This window comes from Macaca mulatta, chromosome 5 (genome assembly GCF_049350105.2).
Source record: "Macaca mulatta isolate MMU2019108-1 chromosome 5, T2T-MMU8v2.0, whole genome shotgun sequence".
NCBI lineage: Eukaryota > Metazoa > Chordata > Mammalia > Primates > Cercopithecidae > Macaca > Macaca mulatta.
Window position 1 is genome coordinate 48,213,371 of NC_133410.1, and position 17,838 is coordinate 48,231,208.

A 17,838-nucleotide genomic window follows, 5' to 3' on the forward strand; every position below is an offset into this window, starting at 1 on the left:
AAATTATACAATGGGACTTATTCTAGCTAATTATGACCCTAAGGTCCCATAAAATCAAACATCAGAGAAAATGTGTATAGATGATAGGTATATTTTACATGTTTTTATAAAACAATTGCAATGAAAAGGTTTCTAAGTTAATAAAAATGTTAACTAAAAGAGAAAAATGAATAAATAGCTGCTCAAGGTCATAAACCAAGTAAATGGCTACAATTTAATCTCCAAAGTTTGTCTTTCCTCTTTTTCTCTGTGTTTACTGCCTCCAGCAAGCTTAGAGAAGCCTGACTTCTATAAGAGAAACTATGAAAGCACAAATTCCCCCAGATGACTTAGATGACCCATTTCTCCCAAATTTATAGCCCCAAAACAACTTTTCGAAATTTAAGGAAGGAAGTTCATTTGTCAACTGCAATCTCACAACTTGTACCAAAAGCCTCTAAAATGTTTATGATCTTTGACCCAGTAACTCCACTTCTAAGAGTTAATTCTAGAAAGATAATCAGAAATGTATATACAAATTTATTGGGAAAGATGCTCATTGTACTATTATTCCTATGAGCAGAATATTGTAGTAGAGGCAAAGAACAAAAAGGACCAGTTGGAAAAAAAAATCATGTCACATTCCTAAGATGAAATGTTATCCATCAATATTTTAAAAATATATTGACTACTTTGCGATAATATTCAACACACATTTTTACAAAGTGAAAAAAATAATATTTATAGTATCTTCCCAACTGTTGGAAATAAAATTGGAAGCCAAGAATACACCTAGAAGGATACACTCAAATTGTCAAAGTATTCAACCTCTGTTTCCTCATCTATACAATAAGGATAATAAAATCTCTTAGGGCTATTTTCAGAACTAAGTGTAAAAGGTGAAAAGTGTTTAAAGAGTGCTTGACACACAGTAAGTACCCAATAATGGTAATAGTTATTAACTTATACAACAAAAGCTGATAAAATTTGCAACAATTTCCCAAAAAAGTAATGAAGAAATAAAAATTACTCATAATTCTAACACCTAGAGGTAGCCATTATGAATTCATTTTACCATCTGGGTTAATTTCTTTCAGGTCTTCCTATATAAATTAAACATTGTATTGCATACAACCAGAATCATATTGTACACTATCTAGTGGTTACAAAACATTATTTTATAAATAGATTATCTTCTTTTAATCATTCCACTAATATTGAGCATTAAGTTCAATTCATTTAGGCTCAGGACATGAGTAGTGCAGTGCTATTTCATGAATGTTGCTGAGCAAATATGATTCAGAAAATTATTCCTCAGAGAAGAAAATAAAGACTAGAAACTTATAATTTCACAAACAGTAGATGGGGAAATGTTGAACATAAGATACTAAAGAGAAGAAAAAAGGAGCAATTATTTTTATTAGCCATATTCATGCGGGGAGGCAACAAATTGTATTTAGCCCTGAGTTAGGATTTTTCAATCTCACTTTTGCACTATTTTTTGTGACCTGGAGCAGAGTCCCTTCTTCCCATTTCTTATTATGGGCCTAAATCGCCTTTTTGACTAGGTCAGGAAGTAGTACAGTATAATGTTTAGATTACAAAGGCTCTGGAATTAGGTTAAGTTTAGAACTCTCCTTTATGCTTATTTCCTGAGTTATCTAGGACAAGTTAGTTAAACTCAAGCTTTAGTTTCTTTTTTTTTTTTTTTTTTTTTTGAGACAGAGTCTCACTCTGTCGCCCATAGCAACCTCCACTTCCCAAGTTCAAGTGATTATCCTGCCTCAGCCTCCCGAGTAGCTGGGGCTACAGGCACGTACCACCACACCTGACTAATTTTTGTATTTTTAGTAGAGCCAAAGTTTTGCCATATTGGCCAGGTTGCTCTTAAATTCCTGACCTCAGGTGATCTGCCTGCCTTCGCCTCCCAAAGTGCTGGGAGTACAGGCATGAGCCACCGCGCCTGGCCCAAGCCTTAGTTTCTCATGTGAAAGTTGGAGGTTGTAATAAATATTGCTAATTTATTATTGTTGTTAGAGGTTTACATCATATAATTCACGTTAAGGTGTTAGCAAAATGCTTGAAATACGGGAAGTACTTAATAAATGGAAACTACCTGTACTATTATCTATAAAAATAAAAGAATGGACTAAAAGATCTCTTTAAAAAAAGGTTCAATTCCCCATTTCTGTAAGTAATATTGTAGTGAATATCTTGATTGGCAATCTTGTGCACATCTTTGATTTCTCCCTTAAGAAAAAGTCTTGAAACAGAATTGCTATTTCAAATGGTATGAAATACACTTGGCTTTACTCCCCTACTGACCTATGTGGAATGTAGACACATACTGGCGGTTATAAAATGCAAATGTCTTCCTTTTCTCCATGAGTACTTTAAAAGCTGTTAAGTGGCCTTTTCACTGTAATTTTTCTACTGTTTCTTGGTACAACTGCTTGTGGGGTATTTCTTTTTTCCACTTACTCCATTTAAACTATCTCATTTTCCTTTATATCACTCTAACATCCCATACACAAATTTAATGATCATAATTCAGTACATTCTTCAAAAAGGTTTTTAAGATTCTTCTTTATCTATCTAAAAACAGAAGTCCTTGTCTCTTATAAATGCATACTGAAGTATTTACAGGTGAAATGTTGTGACAAAGAAAATGCCTCAAAAATAACTGGGACCTGCAGAAAGGGAGTGGGTAACAGTGGTTTCATAAATGTCTGAGCTGAGGAATGGGCACCTGAGCATTTATTCTACTATTCTCCCCATTTATTTTTTAACCCCTCTCAGTGGGAGAAAATTGTTTTTAAAATACACCTTTAAAAGAAGACATAAATATTAAAATAACAATCACGGTTTAGCTTCAACCATTGATACAACAAAATAATTCAGCGATTTAAAACAAAAAAGACCAAAAATACTTAAGCCAAATTCAAAAGTGAAGGAAACAACTACAGTATTTAGAATCTCTCAATTATATTTGCCAGTAATTCCCACAGATAAAAACATACTACAATGCATTTTTCCAAACCATGGCTTTGGCATACCATGCTGATTCTCCAAAACAATATTAGTATTTATATTGTGCATTACAAGAATACAATTAGGCCTCTGTATGTGCCCACATGAGTACTTGATAAGGAGTTTTGTTATGTACTAGTATTAAATATCCAAATTCTCTTGGTGACTAAATCACATCTTGGTAACAAGATAGGCACATCATAAGCAATACTTACAGATTAGCAGAGCCACCAAAGTGTTTTATTTTTGCCCAAAGGCATGCAAGCAAGACCAGCAAAATGAAAAAACTATCTCACTGCATGTTTTTTACTATCACAGGGAAATATCACCTGGTTTCTGGGTAGAAAACACTTGACTTTGGTATCAGGCATGAGAGCAAGAGAGCACAGCAAAGAGATTAAGTAGCATATCTAGGGATGAAGAACACTGGCTGCTCCCCAGGTTTCAAGTCGGGAGTGGGAGGTGGAGGAGAAGACACATTAAAGATATGTTTTCTAAAATCTTTTCACTTCAATAAAAAAAATACATTTAAAAATGTATTTAAAAATTTATGTAACTTTTTTTTTTTTTTTTTTTTGTGACAGTCTCGCTTTGTCGCCCAGGCTGCAATGCAATGGCCCAATCTCAACTCATTACAACCTCTGCTTCCCGGGCTCAAGCAATTCTCCTGCCTCAGCCTCCTGAGTAGCTGGGATTACATGCATGCACCACCGCACCCAGCTAATTTTTGTATTTTTAGGAGAGACGGGGTTTCACCATGTTGCCCAGGCTGGTCTTGAACTCCTGACCTTAGGTGATCCACTTGCCTCGGCCTCCCAAAGTGCTGGGATTACAAGTGTGAGCCACTGCGCACAACCTATAATACATTTTTTAAAACCCAGTATATATCTACACAATATAATATGATATATTTGAAATAATCTGCAATACGCTTTGGTAGTCTCTAACCTAATTACAGGAAAAACAAGTGTTATATTCTAGTCATTTCCCACTAAAATTATTTCTTGACTTCATAATTTGTAAATCCCTGAACTAAAAAAACTGCCCCATGGTCGGACATGATGGCTTACTCCTGTAATCTCAGCACTTTGCGGGGCCCACGCAGGAGGATCACTTGAGCTCAGGAATTTGAGACCAGCCTGGGCAACAGAGTGAGACCTCATCTCTAGTAAAAGTAAAAAGAAGTCAGCTGGGCATGGTGATGCTAGCCTGTAGTCCCAGGCTAAGGTGAGAGGATCACCTGAACCTGGGAGATAGAGGCTGCAGTGAGCAGTGACTGTGCCCCTGCACTCTAGCCTGGGCAACAAAGTGAGACCCTGTTTCAAAAAAACAAACAAACAAAAAATTGGCCCACATCTCCTGCTTACTGAGCAAAGGAGAAAATGCATAAGAATCAGAGAACTACTGTTTAAACATACCCTTAAGAGAAGATAACCTCCAGAGTTTCTTCCTGTTCTAGAGCTCTGTGGTGCTGTAAGAGTTGCTTTGAGACTGTGATCCTCTAAAGGGTACATACATCATTACATCTCCCACAGAAACTAGAAAAGTGGCGTTTGGAAAAATAAGAGTACTAAATAAAAATGTACTAACTTCAACTGATAATGTGCAAACTACGCATATATATAAAGGTCTCAGTCATTTAAACGTAAGTTTCCCACATATGATTACAGGTAAAAATCAATGATACAAAATATCATTTGAAAATTCGTAAGCATTAAGACGTTAAAATATATTTACTGTAAATGTATATATATTTGTATATGGGTATAATGTGTGACAAAGCACATAAAACAAATGCCACAGAACAAATATTATTCTTGTTACTTTGTCCATAAATACAATAAACTGCAAAATTATGACATAGGCATGAGCAAAGCCTTCATGATTAAAATGCTAAGAGCAATTGCAACAAAAGCAAAAATTGACAAATGGGATCTAATCAAACTAAAGAGCTTCTCTACAGCAAAAGAAACTAACATCAGAGTGAACAGGCAACCTACAGAATGGGAGAACATTTTTGCAAGCTACCCATCTGACAAAGATCTAATATCCAGAATCTACAAGGAACTTAAATTTACAAGAAAAAAATCAAGCAACCCCATCAAAAAGTGGGCAAAGGATATAAACAGACACTTCAAAAAGGAAGATATGTATGCAGCCAACAAACATATGAAAAACAGCTCAACATCACCGATCTTTAGAGAAATGCAAATCAAAACCACAATGAAATACCATCTCATGCCAGTCACAATGGCGATTATCAAAAAGTCAAGAAACAATAGATGCTGGTGAGGCTGTGGAGAAATAGGAATGCTTTTACACTGTTGGTGGGAGTGTATATTAGTTCAACCATTGTGGAAGATAGGGTGACGATTCCTCAAGGATCTAGAACCAGAAATACCATTTGACCCAGCAATCCCATTACTGGGTATATACCCTAAGGAATATAAATCATTCTACTATAAAGATACATGCACATGTATGTTTATTGTGGCACTGTCCACAATAGCAAAGACTTGGAATCAACCCAAATGCCTGTCAATGACAGACTGGATAAAGAAAACGTGCTACATATACATCATGGAATACTATGCACCCATAAAAAAGGATGAGTTCATGTCCTTTGCAGGGACATGGATGAAGCTGGAAGCCATCATCTTCAACACACTAACACAAAAACAGAAAACCAAACACTGCATGTTCTCACTCATAAGTGGGAGGTGAACAATCAGAACATGTGGACACAGGGAGGGGAACATCACACACAGGGGTCAGTTGGGGGGTGGGGGACAAGGAGAGGGAGAACACTAGGACAAGTAGCTAATGCATGTGGGGCTTAAAACCTAGATGATGGGGGAATAGGTGCAGGAAACTACCATGGCACACATATACCTATATAACAAACCCAAATGTTCTGCATTTGCATCCCAGAACTTAGAAGTATAATAAATATATATATGTGTATATATATGTATATACTCAATCAACTCAATCAAATTAAATTACTTTTAGTTTCAATGGTATTATTTTTCTCCTGCCTGCTTAATGATACTATTATTAAGCAAGAAAATAAGAAAAAAAACAAAACATACGCCCAGTACAAAAGAAAAATAACGATAAAAGATCTATCTATCTATCTATCACTTTCACAAGTCAACCATGATCAACAGCACTCTTAAATCCATCAGGTCTCGGCTCAAATAGTCTCTGTTTTTGTCTTAAAATGAATAATTTTTCTCCAAAAAAAAAAAAAAAAGTCAATGACAAGGCTTTTTCATATATACATTAAATTTCAATAAACTATTACTTGTAATTGAAGCAGAGGTATAAGGGAAGCTACATAAAAGATTTGGAATTTTAAACCACAATAAAACCTTGTATAATAAGGATAATAAGGTCAATCCCTACATTTTTATAAAATACTATAAAATACCATATGATACAGTAAAAGACGTTTCTTATAACAGCCTGAAAATCATAATATGACTCTTAGTTTCTTTCCATTTTTACCTAAATTTTACCTAAAATTTCCATTCTTTTTAGGTTTTGACTTATTTGGAAAAAATCTAGAATTTTATCAAAATTAATATAATTTCAGATTTTTAAATAAGGGAAATGTTTACAAACTTTTATTTCAAAAAATAATGTATTTTTACAGGTGCCAATTTTAAATCTCCAGCTCTAGTTCACATTTATCACCTTTCTTGGATTTCTCAATGTTAATTATAAACTAACTAAAATGAAGCATACGTTTATTTTTATTTTTTGGGATGGATTCTCACTCTGTCCCCCAGGCTATGCAGTGTCTCAGCTTACTGCAACCTCTGCCTCCTGGGTTCAAGCTATTCTCCTGCCTCAGCCTCCTGAGTAGCTGGGATTACAGGTGCACGCCACCACGCCTGACTAATTTTGTATTTTTAGTAGAGATGGGGTTTCACCATGTTGGTCATGCTGGTCTCAAACTCCTGACCTCAGGTGATCCACCCATCTTGGCCTCCCAAAGTGTTGGATTACAGGCATGAGCCACCACGTCTGGCCCTAAAATGAAGCATACTTTTAAAAAGTACTTAGAGAAGTACTTCATAGAGAAGTATTTAAAGAAAAAAAATGAAATAGAGAATTTGCATTGGCAAAGAAGAAATAAGAATGGGAATGATGAGGATAGTACAGAATGGGAATAGCATCTCCGGAGGCTTTTCATTAACGACTTGTTAGTGATTAAGCTGAAGGATATAATTGAACCAACTGATGTTGAGGCATTTCCACAGGCACAGGGAGACCTGCATTTAACATTTACTGGGGATCAACCTAAGCTCCAGGAATCCATACTCAGTGGCACTCACACACAACTGCTACCATCAAGGAGTTTACAGACAAGCTGGAAGGGAGACATGGGCAGTGGCATGTTTCAAGGGCTTTGAGAGAAGTTACCTAAATATGTTCAAGCTGCAACCAGGTACAAAGGAGACAGTCATCAACCTGAGTGGAAGAGGGAACAGGAAAGACTTCATCAAAAAAGTGGTGCTCACAGCTCCTGTTACCAGAAGACTGACTATAGCCACAATCTTTATGCAAATGGGTTCTTGCCTCTCTTTGAGAAGCTAGCTAGCCGATGACTTGTAAAAAAGCTATATAAGTAACATATTCAGGTGTTAATAAACAAGATTTTTTTTCCTGTAAGCCTCCATGCCACAATTTCCCAAAGTGACATGACAGGCTCCAAAGTTGGATGCTATCACACACCCTCTAAGTTACACAGCAGCTTTTGGTTCTGTCCAAAAAGTGGTTATCTTGGTATTGCCTCCTCCCCATGTTTGTGAAAGAAAATACTGTGCTGGGTGAGATTTACACTGATTGACAGTTCATCTCGCTCTAGAAATGTATAAAGCATAATAAGCAGTTTATTCAGATCAACATCCTCTGTAGAGAAAATAACACATTTCCAACTCAGTAAGAAAACAACATTCCAAATCAGTTTGGTCACTATGGATGACCATATAGAACATGCCACCAAAAAGCTGAATCCTTCACATTCCAGTACACATCCCGTAACTCTGAAAAAACATGCATACAAAAGTCAGTAGGCACCACCCCCACCCCACCCCACAAATAGGCTTTATTCTCCACAGTGGTTTAGTCTAAACAAGGAACAAATATAGGAGGGTAGAATTCAGAATTGGTTCACTGCACCCTAACAAATGGTGCTCTAGAAATCCAAGTTAATTAAATACCCATAATAAAAGCAGCAACAACTAATTACTGAGGGCCTACTATGCGTGACCAACTAAGTTAGATGCTTCACATGTTACTTCATTTTAACCCAAACCAGCCCATAATTTCAGTAAATGTGCAACTTTACAGATGTGGAAACTGACAAAGCTAATAAATGAATTGAAAAATACTGTACCTCTGGATTATATTTTAAAGTATAAGCTGTTATATGGAGTTATTTGAGATAAAATTCTCAAATTAAAATGCAATTACTTCCAATGGTTGTTTGGAAAATAAAATGCAATTATGATTTCAATATGTTCTTATATTGATTCTGAACCTCAGAACCGAAAAAGCTAGACAGCTCTCAAAAAGGATAAACATAATTAACACTTAATTTGCTTTAAGTATTTCATGAAAAGATAAGAATTTGTCTTATCACAAGTAAAAAAATGGTGGGGGGTGGGGAAGAAATCAGACTGTGACCAACAAATCACAGAGATACTTACTTGAAGACTAAATTCAATTCTCTTCTGTTAATATCTTCCGATTTAAAGTTCAATGAACACCTTCATAAAGGAAAGAGACCATCCTTTGTTTCGGCCAAGATTTTTAAATCTTTTATCTAAAATATATGCTTCTCAAAGATGGATGTTAACAATTTAAACAAGGTGCTAATTCAATCAGTTGCACAATTCTGACTCAGCAGTTTCTCTATTATAGGGAAAATCTGACAAAGTAAACAAGGATCAACAGCCCTACCTGTGGTTTAAAATGAAAATTCCCTCCACTCCACATAAATCGTCCTTCTTCTCCTGGATCCCTACATGCCTCTTTTCCTTTCTCCTCCTCTATTTTGAGAGAGTATTTGGCCCCTGGATCAGTTTAGTGGTGTTCAGGGTCATCTGAATTGTATCTTTTGAATATTGTCTACGGATCCAGTTCCCAATCTAGATTTGCTACTCTTCTTAAGAATTTTAACATACATTTAAATCACATTTAGGCTAGATATTAATGCTAACTAGAAGATTTATTAGAGTAAAGCAAAAAGGCAAAAAAAAAAAAAAATTTAAGTGCTCTAGAAACCTAACACCAGGTATAGTATAATAAAGGAACAGAGTCCGACTGCCTATCAAGCACTGCACGAGGCAGTGAGGGACACGAATGATGAATAAGACACCACCTACCACCTTAAGGAATTTGTGGCGTGGTGTGACTCACCCAGCTAGCTCTGTACTGTCTCAGAAGGAGAGTGTGGTAGAAAGTTCTAATACAGTACAAATGCAGTTATTACAGAAAAATAAAAGATTTTTTTAATATATCGGGCTTCTGAATTAATGCCATGATTATATTTGAAGCTGTAATACTCATGTAGAACTTAAAATGAGAGGGGAAGTAAGACACAGGGAGGGCAAAGTGAGACATTGGGTCATTTCTCCCACCTCATCAGGTTTTTTTCACCTTCACTACTAGTTACATAAATCCTATGTGAAATGCAATATTTTACTTCTGACAATTTTATATTTTAAGCTTTTCATAGACCTGTCAAACCATGAGCTACAATGAATATTTTTGCTTTTATAGATTCTCAGTTTTAAAAATAATAACTTTCAGCTAGACATAGTGGCTCAGGCCTGTAATCCCAGTACTTGGGGAGGCTGAGGTGGGAGGATCACTTGAGCCCAGGAGTTCAAGACCAGCCTGGGCAACATAGTGAGACCCCATCTCTAAAAAAAATTAAAATATTAGCCAGGCGTGGTAGTGTGTGTTTGTAGTCCCAGTTACTTGGGAGGCTGAGGTGGGAGGATTGCTTTAGCCCAGAAGGTCAAGGCTACAGTGAGCTATGATTGCACCACTGCACTTCAGCCTTGGTGACAGAGCAAGACCCTGTCTCAAAAAAATTAAAGTAAAAAAAAAAAAACTTTCATCACTGCAAACTAAATGCATTATAATTGAAGCTTATTGTACCAAATAATTTCACTCTTACCTGTAAGTACTTGCCCTAGTTACTGTTTCAAAGTAATTTTTTAAAAAAACTTAAAATCACATTCCAGAAACTAGACTCAAGGTGCTTAATCTTAAGCAAGCTCATTTAAAATTTCCATTAAGATACTTCTACCTTAAAATAATACAACCGAAATAGTTTTCATTAGTTAACATTGCAACACCAAAACTGTTAAATGTGACTTTAGAAAACTGACTTTTAAATGGGTTTAAAAGGTTTAGTTTCTACTGTATTTCAGATAACAAAAATTCAGTATAGGACCAAAATTATTATAACCGCCCAACCCTTTTATTGCATCAATATGTATTAGGAGACAAAAACAACTATTTAATTCAAGAGGTGATCCAAAGAAACTAAAAGTTAGGTTAATATCTGTAAAGTCATATCTACAACAAATCTGTAAAAACCCCATTTCCAATGTAATTTCAGAGAAAATATTTCATATCAGAAGGCAACACAATGTATGTAGTACAGTTACACAATACTAAGCCATAGTTACCCAGACAAAGTCACTTAACCTCATTTATAGGAAGAAAAGGAGAGGAAGAAAGAAGGGAGAGAAGGAAAAACTGAGTAAGAGAGAGACAGAAGGAAACCTGTAAGGATTTTTAAAAAGAGAGTACATGAAATCATTTTGCAAGTTGTAGGCAGTAAATAATAATATTAGTACTCTTCTCTTTACAAAAGAAACATGCTGGCTGGCACTGATCTATTAACAAAATCAAATATGAGAATCAAGTAAACTAATCCTTGTCAATAGGCAGACTATTACATTTACTCTAGACAGATACACACTAAGAAGTCAGCTAAGGGGACAATGAGTTCAAAGGCATCTCAGATAAAAGCAGAGGTGCATTCAAATACTTACATATACATTATTTTATTGACCATTTTCTGATACCTGGCAATCAAATATTTAATGCCCTAAATATGCCATTACCCCCAGTAAGTCATAAGAACTCTAATATCGCCATATAAACACATTTTTGTCAACTCAATGTAGACAATATAAGCATTATTTGATGTGCACTGAACTATAAAAGCTGCTTCAAACAGCAAATAACATTTTTCTGTTTCTAAATGAGGTTACTCCCAAAAGTTCTATTCAAAATATTTATAAAATTATACTTGAGACTTCCTTCTTTTATAAGAAATTTGAATGACTGATCCACCACATGGAATGCTCCCTAATCTCATACAATTCAACATATATCTACTGGGTTCCTATCAGTTTTAAAAATAAAAAATAGGCCGGGCATAGTGGCTCATGCCTGTAATCCCAGCACTTTGGGAGGGTGAGGCAGGCGGATCACCTGAGGTCAGGAGTTTGAGACCAGCCTGGCCAACATGGTGAAACCCTGTCTCTACTAGAAATACAAAAATTAACCAAGCATGGTGGCGCAATGTCTGTAATCCCAGCTACTCAGGAGGCTGAGGCAAGAGAATCGCTTGAACCCGAGAGGCGGAGGTTGCAGTGAGCCAAGATTGTACCATTGCACTCCAGCCTGGGTGACAGGGTGATGTCTCAAATATACATATATATATAATTTCTTTGCACTCCAAATAAATACACGAATATTTCTCAACATAAACTATGATAAATCTTAGAATTGACATGGCAAAAGAAAATTGAGTATATATTGAGTTAAAAAAATTAATCTTGGGATTTAAGAAGGATCAGGGAATAGTGGGGGTTGGTGGGGAAGAGAGGTACAGATGTCATGATGGAAGATTGGAGATGAGCTAAGAAAAGAGGCAGAAAAGTACCCATCTTGGCTGCCCAAAGAAAGTTGTCTCAGGAGAGCAGATCTTGAAACCTAAAGAAAATGATAAAAGCTTCAATAACAGGTGGGACCTCATTCTTCCACAATCATAGAACCACCATAAGTTTTTGAGAAAGGAAGTGATATGAACAGACTGTTGACTCTAAAAGTTGTCTTCTGAAGCAGACTGGATGGGGAACAGGGACTAAGACAGTATGGGATCAATTTTTTAAAATCTATCCCAGTAGTCAAGAGAGGGAATGAACAAACTCCTGAATTAGAACTGAAAGAATTTTATAACTGAACAAATAGGCATCATTACCTTTCACAATTACTACAACGGTCTGCTAACCAGCTCCTGACTGACTTCTACATGACCCCCTCCAATGGATTACCCCTGCCACAGTCAGAGTGATCTCTTTACAAAGCAATCGGATATCTCAGGCCCCTCCACCCCTTCTCCCTGCATGCCAGCTAAACTGGTCTTTTCATTTCCTACAAGTCCAACTTCGTTTCTGCCTCAGGATCCTTCTACACAGTTTCCACTGCCACACTGACTTTTTTCCACCAAGCTAATCCTAAACGTCCTTCAAATCTTAGCTTAAGTGTCATTTTCTCAAAGAGGCAACTCACAACCTCTCCAGTGTAATAATGTGTCCCCACTTTTACATTCTCTCTTGGAATTCTTAACCACATATTTAGACATGGTTTGTGTATTTGTGGAACACCTACTCCCCTCTTAGACTATTCCCTGAGAGCTAGGATTATACTATTTGCCACCTAATTCCTAGCCCGTACTTGAAACCTGATAGGTACTCAACAAATACTTGTTGAATAAATAACGAATAAATAATAAATAAAGTCAAAAAGGTCACTTCAATTTTTCATCTGGGAAAATGGCAATACCATTACTTGATAAAGGGAACACAGGTTTGTGGATAAAGTCACATTCTATCTAAAGCATGTTGAACTTGAAGAAATAATGAAATAGGTCTCGCATGTACAAGTGCAGTCAAACAATCACTTATCCAGAAGAATAAACGTAACATTAATGAAAAAGAATGAGGAAACAATGAAGCCAGTTGAAAGCAGAATACAGAATACCTCTGTTTAGCTGTTAGGAAAAAGAAAACAGAGACAAGTGATTGATATTTCTAATGTGTAAAGAGCTTATAAAATAAAAAATACCAACAAACAGAAAAGGGGGCTAAAAATATGGACAATTGGAAAAATAAAAAGAAATGCAAATGCCTCTTAGCCATATAAAAAGATATTCAATATCACCCATAAGGAGGGGGAAATTAACACTACAATGAAATTCCATTTGACAAAACCCTCAAAATTTGACAACATATTCTGCTGACAAGGTTATGTATGAAAAAATAGGCACTCTCATACATTACTGATGGGAACACAAAGAGGTACAATTTCTTATGAGGATAAATCTAGCAATACCCAAAAAACACAAGGCCGGGCATGGTAGCTCACGTCTGTAATTCCAACACATTGGGAGGCTGAGGCAGGCAGATCCCTGAGGCCAGGAGTTCCACACCAGACTGGCCAACATGGCAAAACCCTGTCTCTACTAAAAAATACAAAAAATAGGCCAGGTGCAGTGGCTCAGACCTTTAATTCTAGCACTTTGGGAGGCTGAGGTGGGCAGATCACCTGAGGTCAGGAGTTCCAGACCAGCCTGGCCAACATGGCAAAACCCAGTCTCTACTAAAAGTACAAAAATTAGTAGTCTCTACTAAAAGTACAAAAAAAAAAAAATTATCGTGGCAGGCACCTGTAATCCCAGCTACTCAGGAGGCTGAGGCAGAGGAATCGCTTGAACCCGGGAGGTGGAGCTTGCAGTGAGCCAAGATTGAGCCACTACACTCCAGCCTGGGCAACAAGAGCAAGACTCCGTCTCCAAAAAAAAAAAAAAAAATTAGCCAGGCATGGTAGTGCACACCTGTCATCCCAGCTACTCGGGTGGCTGAGGAACAAGAATTGCTTGAACCTGGGAGGTGGAAATTGCAGTGAGCTGAGATCATGCCACCGCACTCCAGCCTGGGTGACAGTGAGACTGTCTTAAAACAAACAAACAAACAAACAAACACTGCATACTCATTTACCCTTTGGCCCGGCAATTCCACTTCTAAGAACTTGTCCCAAACATACAATGGCAAGATATAAAAAGATTTGTATATCCGCAAGGTTATGCATTGATATTATACCATTTATATTAGCAAAAGATTATAAGCAATCCAAGTCCCCATCAATTGGGAACTGGTTAAATAAACTATGGCACATTCACCCAATGGGTTATTATATAGCTATAAAAAGATAAGGAGTGATCCCCAGAATATATCAAGTAAAAAAAAAAAGTATATAGTATCCTATCATTTATATAAGGAGAAATATGAATATGTAGCTTGCTTATATTTTTCTCAAAAAAAAAAAGTTTCTAGAATATGATTACTTACATGGAGGAGAAAACAGAATTTGACTTTGGAACCATAAAACTATTATACATGATTATAAAACAAAATTACATTTTAGAACAGTTATTAATATGAAAGATAATGAACTTAATTGTATATCCAGTTGGTGGCATAACTATACAGAGAACAATTATTAAGACTAACTTAAACAGTATGGTAGCTCTGAGAGCAGCCCCTATGATCATACTTTCTGGTATTCATACCTGTAAGTATTCACTATTCACCCCCCCCCTTTTTTTTTTTTTTGACACAGTGTCACTCTGTCGCCCAGGCTGGAAAGCGGTGGTGTGATCTCAGCTCCCTGCAACCTCTACCTCCTGGGTTCAAGCGATTCTCCTGCCTCAGCTTCCTGAGTAGCTGGAACTATAGGCACCCGCCATCACTCCTGGCTAATTTTTGTATTTTTAGTAGAGACAGGGTTTCACCATGTTGGACAGGCTGGTCTCAAACTCCTGACCTCAGGGGACCTGCCTCAATCTCCCAAACTGCTGGAATTACAGGCATGAGCCACTGCGCCTGGCCTCACCTCCCTTTTAGTGTAGACTGAATTGAAAGGCTTGATTCTAGGAATAGAATTCAACTGAATACCTTGTTCCTAGCATCACTATTCACAACAGCCAAAATGTGGAAAGAACTCAACTATCAGTGGATGGATGGATAAACAAAATGTGGCATGTAAATACAATGGAATACTATCAGTCTTAAAAAAGAATGACGGTGGCTCATGCCTGTAATCCCAGCACTTTGGGAGGCCGAGGCAGGTGGATCACGAGGTCAGGAGATCGAGACCATCCTGGCGAACACGGTGAAACCCTGTCTCTACTGAAAATACAAAAAAATTAGCCAGGCGTGGTGGCGGGCGCCTGTAGCCCCAGCTTCTAGGGAGGCTGAGGCAGGAGAATGGCGTTAACCTGGGAGGTGGCAGAGCTTGCAGTGAGCGGAGATCGCGTCACTGCACTCCAGCCTGGGCAACAGAGCGAGACTACGTCTCAAAAAAAAAAAAAAAGAATGAAATTCTGACACATACTATAACATGAATGACCTTGAAGACATTATCCTGGGTGAAAAAAGCCAGTCACAAAAGGATAAATACTGTAACTGCATGATTCCACTTATGAGGTACCTAGAGGGGTCAAACTCTTGGGAAAGTAGAATGGTGGCTATCAGGGGCTGGGCAAAGACGACGATGGGGAGTTATTTAATGGGTATAGAGTTTCATTTTGTGAAGATGAGAAAGTTCTGGAGATAAATGATAGTGATAATTGCACAACAATGTAAATGTATGTAATGCCACTGAATTGTACACTTAAAATAGTTAAAATGTTCAGTTTACATTATGCACACTTTAGCACAATAATTTTTTTTAAAAGGATGCAGCAAGTGTGATGGGCTCTCACTCTAACAATAAGTTACAGAAAGAGCATGGTTTCCATCTGGATGCCCTCTCTCCCTTGCTCTGAACTAACAACCAGCTGCCCATGTTGTTAGCTGCCCTATGGAAGCGTCAAGGAATTGGCCTCTGGCCAACAGCCAGTAAGGACCTGAGACCTGTCAATAATCACATGAGTGAGCTTGAAAGCACCCCAGAAGGCTGCTCCTTTGTGCCTCTTTTACTTGAGTCACGGGATGAATGCAGCCCCAGAAGATACTTGGATTGCTGCTTTACAAAGGACTCTGAGCCAAAAGCACCCAGTTAAGCTGCACCCCAAAGAAACTGACTCACAGCAACTGTGAGATAATAATGTTATTGTGTTAAGCCACTAAGTTTCAGGATAGTTTGTTATACAGTAATAGATAATAATATATATAGTAATTTGACTAAACATTGCTCAGAGAATGTGCTGCTAAGTCCAAAACAATATTGCAAATTCTTTTTCATTTTTAAATTATTTTTATTCCCTTCATGATTTTTTATAATATGAACATACAGAAGTGCAAATTCTATTTCTGAGTATATACTCAAGGGAAAAAAAAGTACGCAGATATGCCCAAAGATATGTACAAGTGTGTTCATAGCAACTTTATCATTTTTTTAAAGGGTCTTAAGGATACATACTGAAATACTTACAAATAAGATACATGATGTCTAGAATTTGCTTTAAAATAACAGGAGTGGGAGAACAGTTGGTGGGGTATAGATAAACAATGTGGGTATGACTTGATAATTACTGAATCTGTGTCTGAATACAAAGTGATTGGTTATACCAGTCCGTTTATTTCTGCATATGTTTCTCATTTTCCATAATAAAAATTGTAAATAAATAAGACAAAACATTTCTTTTACAGACACAAGAAAAAAAAAATCCTGAAATAAAAAGAAGATCCTCTTTCCAAGACCTTAGAAAAGAAACTGTTCCGGGTAATAATGAGGTCTAAGGCAAGAAGGGATTGAAGTGAGAAGTAAGAGAACTTTGAGGCTCCAGTCCTGGTAAACTAGTGCTGGCCTTAACTACCTGCCAAAGAATCACAACCTTCTCCCAAATTTGTTTCAAAAAGTATCTGTATTTCTTTTTTTTTTTTTTTTTTTTTTTTGAGATCGAGTCTCACTCTGTCACCCAGGCTGGAGTGCAGTGGTACAATTTCGGTTCACTGCAACTTCCACCTCCTAGGCTCAAGCAATTCTCCTGCCTTAGCCTCCCCAGTAGCTGGGACTACAGGCACGTGACACCACATCTGGCTAATTTTTTGCATTTTTAGTAGAGAGGGGGTTTCACCGTGTTAGCCAAGATGATCTCGATTTCCTGACCTCATGATCAGCCTGCCTCGGCCTCCCAAAGTGCTGGGATTACAGGCATGAGCCACCACGCCCAGCCTGTATTTCTTTTTAAGAGACAGGGTCTTGCTCTGTCACCCTGGCTGGAATGCAGTGACGCAATCGTAGCTTACTGCAACCTCAACCTCTTGGGCTCAAGCAATCCTCCCACCTTAGCCTCCCAAGTATCTGGGACTAAAGGTGTATAACAATCACACTTGGTTGATTTTTAAATTTTCTGTAGAGATGGGGTCTTGCTATGTTGCCCAGGCTGGTCTCAAAACTCCTGGCCTCAGGTCATCATCCCACCTGGGCCTCCCAAAGCACTGGGAACACAGGCATGAGCCATCACACTTAGCTTCAAAAGGTATCTGTGTTTTTATAAAGGGTCCCAGAATTAGAATCACTGATCTAAGATGTAGTGACCCTGGAAAATTGCTAACGTGAAAATAATGGATGCTAGACACGTTAAGGAAGCATAATGAGAGCCACTAATATGACATAGGAGTGGACAGAAAGAGATTGTCTGAGTGAAATGAAGGAAAGTCCTTGAGGTCAGTAGGAGAAAAGGATAAAACTGGGCAAAGAAAGAGAATGAAAGACACCAAC

At 37.4% G+C, this 17,838-nt stretch overlaps 1 protein-coding gene across 14 annotated transcripts in view; it reads right to left on the bottom strand.

Annotated features, from left to right (window-relative positions):
- The window catches only part of FRYL (FRY like transcription coactivator), a 286,763-nt gene that overhangs the window by 209,959 nt on the left and 58,966 nt on the right, over positions 1-17,838 (bottom strand). The gene's annotated exons all lie outside the window — the stretch shown is intronic.